At 44.2% G+C, this 11,930-nt stretch overlaps 1 protein-coding gene across 2 annotated transcripts in view; it reads right to left on the bottom strand.

The window, feature by feature from the left end:
- The window catches only part of SUFU (SUFU negative regulator of hedgehog signaling), an 88,842-nt gene that overhangs the window by 46,817 nt on the left and 30,095 nt on the right, over positions 1-11,930 (bottom strand). The window lies entirely within an intron of this gene.

Raw genomic sequence — 11,930 nt, 5'->3', positions numbered from 1 at the left:
AGAGCTTTGTTGTACATACAAATAAACAACCTGGAATCCACATTCTGCCCCCTAAGATAGGGGTAATGCCCCAGGGATGAACTGAGTGCTGCCTGCTTGTTTCCAAAGTCAGTGGCAGGCCCAGTGCCCCTCTCCTTGACCAAGCTTGTCCATGAAGGCAGTCTGGGCTGCTGTCCTTGCTGTGGTCTCTCCCAAGGCCACACTTAGAACAGCAGGAGAGGAGGCTTTGCCCACTGGAGGAGGACTAGGAATTCCAGTGCAGACTGGAAAACAATGGTTATCTGAGGTGCTGTCTGTCAAGACAAGCATCTCCCATGCTACAGGAGCAGGATCCAATTCAGAGAGGTGCCCTCCTTGGGCACCTGGATGGTCCTGGATCTTCACCTAGCCTTCCCACACCACCTTTCAAACACATCACAACAGGACACCCCTTAAATATCTACAGGGCTAATAGATGAACATGTCAGTGTCTGCAACAGCAAGAGAAAAACTTTTTGAATTGCTAGGAATTGCAACTCAATCCCTGTCACATTAAACACCACCAAGGAACTGGGTGCTTGCACACCCCATTGCGATAATTGTGCATCAGGACCAAATTTATTATTAATAATTCCTTTAATGACAATTTTTAGTAAAAAAAATCCTTTCAGATTTTTTTTTTCTCCAAGAGACATTTTTCATCACCACGACGACAAGCAGAGACTTGTGGCAGCAAAGGCAGGATGCTTAAAGGCAGCCCTCAGCAGCAGGCAGGTAAACGAATGAGAGCTCCCTCAGAACTGCTGTGGTTAAAAATATCTGCAATCCTCTGTCTCTGATGAGGAGCTGCTGGCCCGCTCCTGGCTGCAATGTTGGGCAACTCAGTGTGTCTCCACTGGGTGTCCCCATTGGTGTGGGTTTGAACATTTGTTATATATATATGTTTTTTTCAGATTAATTTCCTGGACAGCTCATTTGATTAAGAATTAAAATAAACTCTAATTACCATAAGGAACTTAGCCTGAAAAATGAGGCATGTAACAGAAGGGCTGTGATAAGTAAGGGAATGTTTTCCTTAGTTAAAATTAGGAAAGAAAGAAAACATAGTGAATGCAAGCTGCTTCAAAGAGTTTATCGTTATGCACATTAAATTACACGCTTCCACCTCTGGGACTGAAAGGGCTGGTTCAAATATTACTTTACTTTTAGACTTGAGGAAATATAAGCAGACAAATGATAAAATTATTTTTTTTAGCATCAAAATCTGATTAAAGAAACGGCCCTTAGAATGTTGCAAGGGATATCTTGTGATATTTTCCAAGTTAGACAAAATGTGGCTGATTAATTTTTTTAAAATGATAAAAGCGTCTCAGTCACAGTTTTCAGGAATGAAACAAAGCCACAAAGAGCTTATTCTTGGGCGCTGTCTTTATACCACAACATTTTGCCCATCAAATGCTCACACAATTCTATGCTGATCGATCGCTGTGTTTCACTGTTGGTGCTGCTTCTCCTGGGAAAGCCCAGCCCGTTTAGAGCAGGTTTTCAAATGCAAATGTCTCTGCTGGAAACCCACCTGTTTATGTCCATGTGAACACTGAACACTTAGAAAATCTCCCTCTCCCTTGCATACACACGAACACCACAAAATTCACACTGACTACTCAATTAAATCACACCAAAAAAATTCTGCAAATAACACGAAGCCAAATTAAAACCTGTGGGAGTTCAAGAAATTTGGAATTACACCCTGAAGCCCAGCTTTCCACTTGCAGCATTGAGAACAGCCTGAATTACATTACTTGTAGCCACAAAAACTAAGAAAATACAGAAACAAAGGGCTAAATAATCACTCTCTATTGCCTCATGCTGGAAACAGGGAGAGTATCCTCCCTTCCTACCTTTCACACTCACATTTTCAAAACAGGACAGGGATGAGAACACCACACTGGATAAGCCTCGTCTCCTTAGGTGACCACAGTAAAAACAGCAGTCATCAGAAAAAGTTCCAGGACATGACCAGGTAATTATCAAATCCATTAAACAGGTGGCAAAGCACAGAAATTATCTAACAGGAGAAATTAAAAGCAAAGGAACTAAAAGAAAATATGTTAAAAAATTAAATTCAAATTTTTTTTAGCCCATGGATAAATCAGCAAATCCTCAAGAGTAAACTAAGGCTCTGATTTACTGCACACAAGCTGACTGCTGCTGAATGCTTCTGCCTCGTGGTAAACCTGAGGTGACTTCATGTTCCCTCCACGACAGGATGAGCTAAGGTACCCAGTGTGCCCCAGGATAAATTCATATCCTTCAGCAGTTTCCATGGGAGCAGGGATGTGTTGTAAATACACAGGCTGGCTCATGGAACCCTCTGGGACTCTTGCACCCTTCCTGCTTGGAAGGGGCACTAACTAACAAGCCTTAAACCTAGCACAGCAAGGTGACTCATCCTCACAATTTTGAAACTGGTTCTTTTCCTGCAAGTTTATGTTTTAACGAAAAACACTGACTTTTCTTTCTTACTGGTGAGGATTGCCGATTCCATGAAATCCAACTGCTTCATAGGGAGGTATTGATTTCATAAGAACTCAACAAGGAAATCGTTAAAGCATTTCAATTCAAACTTACTATTTTAGTTCATAATTTATAATAGCAAATCTGAAGCCTCTCTCTAGCTCTACAAAAATGAAAAGTCTCTAAATCTGCCATAGACCAGCTCTTGTACTATTCTATTATGCAAAAGCAGCAGTTATACCAGACCACTCTGTTAAGCCACCCATATTTTGAAGTCTTTAAAATGTCATTATCAATTTTCTTTTACAGCTCACATAAAGCAGGTAAGGTTCCTTCACGCAGCAACAGTCATAATTCAGCTGCACAATTTCTCCTAACTTTACTATCCAACTGTTCTGTAATGAGAACTGGGGAAATAACTCAGAGGGAACCATTCCACTGTAGGCTAGTGAATTTTCTTTGTCTAACTTGGCTCACGTATTTTCTTGGAGTGAATTCCTCCTCCCTCCTTTAATTTGACTAAATAGAGCTGATGTCTAAAGAAATAAAAACCAAGTCATATTCTTGGCCTTGGGATGTTTCATAAACAGTATAATGCATGCAATCTATGCTCAAGTGGTGCTACCTAGCTCTAGAGAGAAACACAGATTACTTCCCACTGTATTTTCAATTCCTTTTTTAAACCTGCCAGCTTTGCATATATGGGATCCTTCTATGAATCCTTACTCCCTTAATTGCCACAGGGAGTAAATGGAAAAGAACAGCAAACTTAGAGAAGTACCTGGAGCTGAGAGAGAACTCCATCCTGAAGGCAGCTCCAGGCTGAAAGTGAGTCAGGGAACACCTCCAGTGAGCTGGCTACCCTGCACCCAGAGCAGATGGCAAACAGTCTTTGGGCATCTGGGAGTCCAGTATCTTCTCTTGCATGTGCATTGGCAACTTAAGGAGGAAAACAAAGAGCTGATGCTGTTCCACCAGCAAGAAGACAGCAAGGCAACTTTAAGCCTTTCTCCTGTCCATGCAGACTCCTGTCCCCAGCCCCTCTGGCTCCAAGGCAGTTGAAATTGCACCACCCTGGTTAATCCAGAGGCCAGAAACTTGTCCCCTTCTGACATGGTCCTGCCATGTAATTCTTGAGATAAATTTTAAAATTAGAAGAACAGATTTGCAGCTTGACCATTCATCTGTACCTCTTCTAAGACACCTCCTCCTTCCAAATGCCAGCTAAAATCAGCAACAGAAGGGTTAAACTGTGGTCAGTAAGTGGCCAGATAAATCCACCTGGACAGTGTGCTACAGGTTAGAAGCCGATACAGCACTGAGTGGGAGAAGCCCTAAGTAACTAACTACATTTGCTTGGTGTTGGGAAAACAGCCACTCTAAACTCATATCCATCAAGAGCATGTTTCTGTTTCTCCTGGTTCTGGGGAAAGCCAGGCCATTATTACATGGTCACTTTATTTGGGGACATGTGCAGGATGATGCTGAAACAAACAGTCCTGCTTGCCCCCTGCAAAAGCAGGGCTACCTGGATCATGCTCTCAGAGCAGTGATGTTGCTTAGCTATGCTCGTACAATGCTTGGCAATTCTCTGCTACCTTGGTCTAAAAATAAAGGAGAAATCCAACCAGAAAACCACCCCAGTAAATCTGCATCAGCATGTGGCACTGGGGATGCTGGCACACAAACAAGATGACCACATCCCTCACAGAGCCAGACCTACATTATCCACAGTGTTCAGCAGTGTGAAAACTGGCTGCTCTAAGGGCTACAAACCTGCATTTTGACTCAGAGATCTCAGCTAAACTGCAGGCAGCAAGTCACAGATGTCAGCCCGCATAACTCAGAGAAATTGTGTATTTGAGGGCAAAGAAGGATTTTAACTCCATGACTTATGGGTGCAGGAATGTTAAAAAGGCCCCCAGTGAATTCCTGACCAGCATGACAGTGATGCAGCCAGACATTTAAATTGAATGCAGCTTATCCAATACTTACAGAAACAACATAATTTATTGCATTGCCATTACCCCATGCCTGGTCTGTATAATTTATTATATAAATGCATTTTCTCCAACACATTTTTAATATTCAGTCTGGCTTTGTTAAAAAAAAAGTAATCTGGCAATCTGTCACAAGTAAGATTTGATGCTGTTTTTCAGTACCATTTTGCAGACCAAACAGCTAGAATTAATTGAGAGAAACTAAGGGCAAACACAGAGTCCAATATTGAAATGTACTAGCTATATTTTTCACCAGACCTACTTAATATATTTCTAACTAGCTCAATAATAAATATAAGCATGCATGCAAAGATGTTAGCTATAATAAATCGATACAAAAGCTAAAGATGAAAGTTGTGCCTAAGTATCTCAAAGCAAGACTGTTATTGCAACCCATTATATGGATGAAATTTTTTAAAAACAGACTATAAAGAAAAAGACTTTATTTAGACTCACTTGTGCCTAAGTATCTCAAAGCAAGACTGTTATTGCAACCCATTATATTGATGAAAATTTTAAAAAAAACAGACTATAAAGAAAAAGACTTCATTTAGACTTATTTGCCAGCCACATTAAACTAGGATAATTAATGTTAAATTCAGTCTCGAGCTTAGTTTCCTAACCTACAAAGAACTGCACATGTGGATTGGTAAAGGGAAAAAACAATTGGGATATAATCTGTGGGGCCCACTGTCAGTTAGTTTATAATTTTGTTTTCAAGTCAAGACGAACATGTTTTAAGAATATACAAGGAATTAGGAGAATTCAGGCTGTGATATATTTACACTATGATTTAAAAATGCTTTTCCTCTGTTTTTCTTTTTCAGTTCAATTTTGCTGCCCCTTATCTCCTGCCTTGGAAACAGGAACTGCCCCAGCCCTGGCACTCCAAAGAGGTGCAAATTCACACAGAGCTGCTGCCTCCTGCAGACATGCAGCATAGAGAAGATCCCTTAGGAAGAATTAAATCCCAGGAATACAATTAAACAATAGCTCCACTGCAGGGATTCAAATTGGGCTTTTAGAAACAAGGGGCCTAGGTAAAAGGTTCTTTAAAAAAATAGCAGGGAAAAAAACAGATTATCAGTACTGTAAGGACTGCTTGACCTCTGAGGTTTGAAGACAGTTTCAGAAAGCAGAGAAGCATGTTTATTTTTTTAAAATAGTTCTGCAGGTTGAAAATACAAAAATTATTATTGCACAGCTCCAGGGTGTTAAGTCTGGAAAATTAACAACCCTTACAAAAGAGCCAAATCAATTTATGCAAACAATATAAACTTACTTGATCATTTAATTCTTTGAACTGAAAACCCAGTGAGGAGCCCCCCCCACACCTTCCCAGGGTACATCACCAGCAGGGCAAGGTGATTCCTCACTTATCTGTGTTGTGCTTAGAGTCATCACTACTATTGGCAGTAGGATGATGGAAAGTGTGTCTCACTGTACTGCAGCTTCCACTGATGGAGTTACAAATGCTGCTTTTCTTATCACAAAGTGGATCCCAGGCACCCAGATGCCTTCTCCCACCCTGCAGAGTGCAACATTATAGAAAACAAATTTAAATTATATTGTACAGTAACCAACTTGGTTCTGAGCCCCTTCTAGCCCTTCTGTTTTCCAAGACATTTCTTTCCATCCCTTACAGATCTGCGTATCTGGCTTGCTCCTTCTTCCTGCCCCATGCTACATGTACACACAATTTCCATGACTGCAGACTTTGGGAATTTCTCAGCAGGCTCCCAGCAAGTGACTCCAGTGCCCAGGGCACACTCCCACCCTCTGCAAGTGGTGGGCCCCCTGTCCTCTCCCTGACTCCGTACAGCCTGCTCCACCAGCCACCTCCTCCCACACTTCCTCTCCTCCCCACAACTTCATTCAGCTCTGTTCCCCTCAGGCTTCTGCAGCCCTTACAATCAGCAGAACCAGGAGCTGGCACATGTTTGATGTCCCCTTTGTATAAGCACTGTCCAGGGCAGGTTGCATCTCACCCTGCTTTTGCAACAACACAGTCCTCACCCATCTGCAGATTTATCTGCATGGCTCCCTCCTCCAGAAAGGGGAAGCTGGAAGAAGGCATGGCAGCATGAAAGGACTTAGCTGGCATTGTTGAGTATGGCAGAAAAAGAAAATGAACACAGATGTGAGTTGCCCCTTCTTAGTCCCCCAGAAATTTGCTGCTCCAAGCTCTTGCTCCTCTACAGCCCATCACCCTTGAGTACTGCAGGGTTGGGGTGCTTTCACCTCCCCCAGTCTTCCTTTTACTTTCTCCGTGCTCCTGTTCCAGCAACCATAAGGGAGCAGGAGTGATGTACTTGCTGAATTCTGACCTCCTGGTCAGGCAAGAGACCCTTCCACCCCTGCAGTGCTGCACTGCTACCAGCTTTCTGCATCCTTCACCTGAAGGAGATGCATTTTGCAGCACCCCTTTAAAGGATGGAAGTTACATCATCAACACTTTCACAAAGTGAATAGCCTCAGGATGGGGTGGAGGCCCAGGAGCCAGAAAGGATGTGATACAGCAGGATCTCCTGTCAGATAAGAACTCAGCTCAAAACAGGTATTTAATGACAGTTTATTTACACATCATGTGGCCCCACATGACCAGTCTGATGAGATACTTGCCTGTCATTTAAAAACTTTATCCTGCGTTCCGACACAGGAAAGCCAGGAGTTGCCTGAATGTCTCCAAGCCAGGTGCAACTAGAACAAAGACTGCTACCCACAGCATTTGGCAACCTTTAAATGTCCTCAGTGAGGGAACAGAACTGCAGCAGGTGAGAAAAATTTTTTTCCTTGTTGGACCTTCTACATACTTGCACGTGTGCAGGCCACGGAGAAGGGAGGATACCTAGATGGACCCATGAGCACCATCAGTTGTACAGTCACTTGTGATCTTCCCCTAGATATGCATCTATAAGATATTTCTGCTGAAGAACTTTCAAGGAGCTTGAAGGGGAAGCAAAGGCAGGATCTGCCTCTGAAGAACCCAAAGAACATACAAGCAGCTTCCTTGAATAGCCTTCACAGCACAGACATCTGACAGACTCTTAGACTGCACCAGGGTATCTGTTTTAGCAAAATTATTTAAGAAACAGCAAGAAAGGGGAGATGGTCTGTGACAAAACATCCACAAAGTTATCACATTATAGCCCTTTCAGAAAAAGGTTCTAATTACTCAGGCATTAGTTCTGGGACTTGTAACGGACAAGAGGGCAGAGGTCTTCAAGAGAGCACTGTGTCATTTTTCTCAGTGGTTGATTATTTTCCCTTATATTTTCAGGAATTTAAAGCTTGCACAGGCCAAACTTTTGGCAAAGCAGGAGGCCAAAGGGCAGGAAACAGAAAAACTCTGCATTCACACATACTTGCATAAAATAGTTACCATTGAGCTCTACCAACCCATTACAGCACTGCAAGAAAAACACACTTATTCCATTCCAAGAGTTGTATTTATGGTTCAAATGCAAAATGGACAGCTTGTTTATGGAGCATCATTTGAAATACCATCCCAAGTGTTCTGAGAAGACTCCTTTAAGCCCCTAATTTTAAATCAAAAAGAACAAGAGTCCACTTCCCTCAGGTTCTGGGCTGCCCACAACCTCTGCATATACTCTCCCAGTTTCTCTTTCCCACCAAGAACAAAACACTTCCCCTGCTGTGCCCATTTGCTGCCTCCTGGCTGAGCGGGCTGCTGCAAAGGATCTTTGGCTCTGAGGCTGTCAGAAGACAGTCTGTAATGAGCTCTGCACACTGCCACTCTCACAGGCAGAGTGGGTTAGTCAGAAAGCACAGTTTGAGCACCACTTGCTGCACAGATCTTCAATAGAATGTGTAAGAAGGTGGATATGTAACAGTGAACCCAACTTCCAGCTCTGCAGTTCATCTGCAGTTACTCTACTCTGCAGTTTCATCTAACACGGGCTTGGCAGCTGTCAAGGGAAAACACAGTCCTTTTCAGAAGGCTACTCAGTACGTGTAACCTTCAAACTCTGCTCTGTGCATCCCAAACAATTGCACACAGGCAGTGAGAGAGGATGCTCTTGCAACTGCAGAACAATCCCTCTGTGTTGTTGCTTTCAGCTCCTCCATAGGAGGAGGCAATACTGTTCTCTGCAGAAGCTTTTAACTGCTAAAGCAGTTGCTTCCGTTTCCCAGGAAAGGCCGGGTGGGACAAAGACCTTATATATGAGAGGCCAAAGGACCTCACACCAGCAGGAGGGGGAGTTTTCTGCCTTCCCCATGCTGTTTCTTTTGTTCTGCATTCCTCCTTCTGTACAGGGGACAGAGCCTTTATCCGAGGCAGGGCTCACCATGTGCAGCTTCTCCCCTGCTTCCTTTATTCCAGGGTTAAGAGATATTCTTCCTCCCAGAGCTTGCTGGTCTCCAACATGTGGGCTCCTCCTCACTCCCCTACAGTGGGGAGGCTCTGGGTAGGATGGAAGAAAAGGCTTCCTGCAGAGAGCTCGGCTCCCCTCCACTTTGGGCAGAAAACAGCCAGATCAGTCCTGATCTTGAACTGCAGCCACTCTGGATAAACACCTGCTCAGGGCCAGCATCCAGGCGTCCCTGGGCATGGGGCCTGCTGGCTGTCCCTCTGCCACTGGGGCTGCTGCAGCAGCCCTGCACAGAGATGCGTCACACAGCTTCCTGCAGGTCTCTGTGCCAGCTTCTTCCCTCCCTCTCCCAAGAGCAGCCCACCTGCAATATGAAAGCTAAAATAACTTGTGCATTTCTAAGTATAATCCTGTATCAAAGTTACAAGTCTTGGCACTGTGTCCATCCCTGACCCTTTGGGAGCAGTATCAGGGCACATGGGCTGATATAAAACACAGACAGAAGACAAATTTCCCACCCCCTTTCTTTTTCCTTTTTCTTTAAAAAACCAACTTAATGACCTGTACTGAACAGCTGAAAAACAACAAGCCAAGTTCAGTTCCCAGGCAGGAACAGGACATGAGTTGACAGAATTAAAAGGGACAGCATCAGTTGAAATCTCGCCAACTCAAACTGGGCCTAAACCTACTTTATCTAAATTGCAGTAGCAGCTACAAACAAGCCTTCTCTTTCAGGCAGCACTGAGATCCCTCACTTACTGCCTGGAAATACTATGTAATCAGTAAAGCAGTCTAGGGGAAGACAGCTTTCCTTCTATTTCAACAAAGTCTTTTATAAGCAACAAAGGCTTTCTGTGCCTTTGCTCCTGGCAAAGTCTCTCCGTGCCTTAGTGTGAACCTATCCTTTGGGGCTGGAGAAGGTCAGAGACCTGTTCCCAGCCAAGAACTAGAAGTTGGAGAGACAACAGTGGCTTCCACAGCAAGACACAGGAAATAATCATGAATCCAGACAAACTGCAGGAGAGGAAAAAAGCCCAAACTGTGGGAGATAGGGAGGCAGAGGAGAAAATACTTTAATTTATATAACTAGCTTAATGACAATATAAGACATAGATTTTTCATCTTCCAAGCAAAATAAGAGTACAGGTGTCCTTGGAAACTCCTGGGGCTCCAGTCATGCTTTCCTACTGCTGTACTTCTGACTGGGAGGAGCCTCATGCCCAGCCCTGCTTCAGAGCACCCGTGCTAATGAAGCAAAAGGCAAAGTCACTCAGCAGTGGTGCTGGTCCCTTCCTCTCATGTTCCTGGGAAATCATCCTGCACTTCTCAAACCTGGCCAAAGGGCTGCAGAGGCTTTTCTATGCTGCAGCTGAATTAAATGTATGGGGAAGAGATTCTGTAGTGCTGCCCAAGGTCCCAGCAAGTCACAAAGGCTAGAAAGATGCTACTCACTAAAACCGTAAGAATTAGCAAAAATAATGGCCAGCTTATCCCATCAGTGGCTGATGAAGTGACAGTGCTCCAGGGCAAAAGGCAGGGCTGAGTCTGGCACTGGGGGGCCTCCAGTACTGCAAAGGGGCAACACCTTTGCTGCTGGAAACAGGAAGAGAAGTGAAATCAATGTAATCACACAAAATCTAAGGCCATGCAACTCCATCTGTGCTGCCAGGAAGAACAGGCACACCACACACGTGGTGGCACTTGCAGCTGTGTCCCTGCTCTATGCCCTCTCCCAGTTTACCACCCACACCTGAAACCACTCTGAGCAAGAGAGGATTCACAGAGAGGAAGGACAGGCCACCAGCTGCGTGCTAGTTCACAGCCAGGGAAACTCAGGCATGGCCAAGGCCACTGCAAAGCTGCTTTCCAAGGACTGGCAAGCTTGTGCCTCTGCAGCCACCCACAGAAGAGAGCTGGGTCTACCCCTGCCTCACAAGTGAGGATAAAAGCATCGGACTCTGGAGGTAACAAAATTACACTCATACAAACTGACATAATATTAAGCTTTGCAAGCCTTCAGAGGGGACCTACATTACTAAGGGAACCCAGATCTACAACAGGGAGTAAAAAGGGCCAGGTCTATCTGCAGCCAGCACTTCACTGCAACGCCTTTCATGACAATTTACAAGAGTTACATCTGGCAATTCCATTGCCAACAACATCAGCAATGCCATCCAGCTCCAGAGGAAGCCAGCTACAGGTTAGGGACCAAAGCACGAGCTTGACAGCTGCCTGTCGTGCCCAGCTCATCAGCCAACCACTCTGCACGCCAGCAACTGGTTTGTTTTGTCAGCCAGCACATCATTTGGTACCACTCACAGCACGTACGTCCCAGCTGGAAGCCAGGGGATGTGACAAAGCTGGCTTAGGAGACGGGGGAGGGATGGGAAGTACTGGGGAGGTGAGCTCAAAGGCAGCAGGATGGGGAGAAGGGGATTTATTGCAGCAGTGCAGGACACTGCACAAAAATACAAAGGCCCAGGCTCGATCTGAGCTGCTGCTCACAGAACAGCTTGTTTTATGGGAAACATCTAAGAGGAATTAGGCTAAAACCCAACCAATTTCTCATGGACCGCTGAATAACTATCAGATGATGAGAGCTTTTGGCCATGACAAACTTGGGTTAAATTGGAACCAGTGACTTAATGTTTCCATACCCCTTTGCAGAATAAAGGCACGCAGCCCCTGCACACTTGGTTGAGTGTCCTGTTCACCTACATCAATTTACTGTGCTACAGTTTCAGCATTCACGCAGCAGAGTTCACTGCATAACAGGTTCTGTTGAACTGAAATTGATGTTGATTTATACTTCTTTGTAGAGCTAAAAACACAGTTAATCTCCATACAATTTTAATCTAAAATCCTGGAATACTAGAGAGGAGACAGGCCAGCTCCACACTGGAAACGGGTCAATATTATAAACAGATGATAGAAAAAAATATATATTTTCCAGAGCCATAGCAACTAGAAGAGAATAATAAATCGGCCTGGGGTTGGGAAGAAAAAGATAAGGGTATAGTCAGGGAAAAATGTGTATGAATTACTGGCACATTTTATTTGGCTTTAGTCATCCTCCTGGGAAGAAATAAACAGCTTTACA

The sequence above is a fragment of the Passer montanus genome, unplaced genomic scaffold, assembly GCF_014805655.1.
Source record: "Passer montanus isolate IOZ18808 unplaced genomic scaffold, ASM1480565v1 scaffold21, whole genome shotgun sequence".
Classification (NCBI taxonomy): Eukaryota; Metazoa; Chordata; class Aves; order Passeriformes; family Passeridae; genus Passer; species Passer montanus.
The sequence above is the reverse complement of the archived record's forward strand: the minus strand, read 5'-3'. Positions and strand labels throughout refer to the sequence as shown.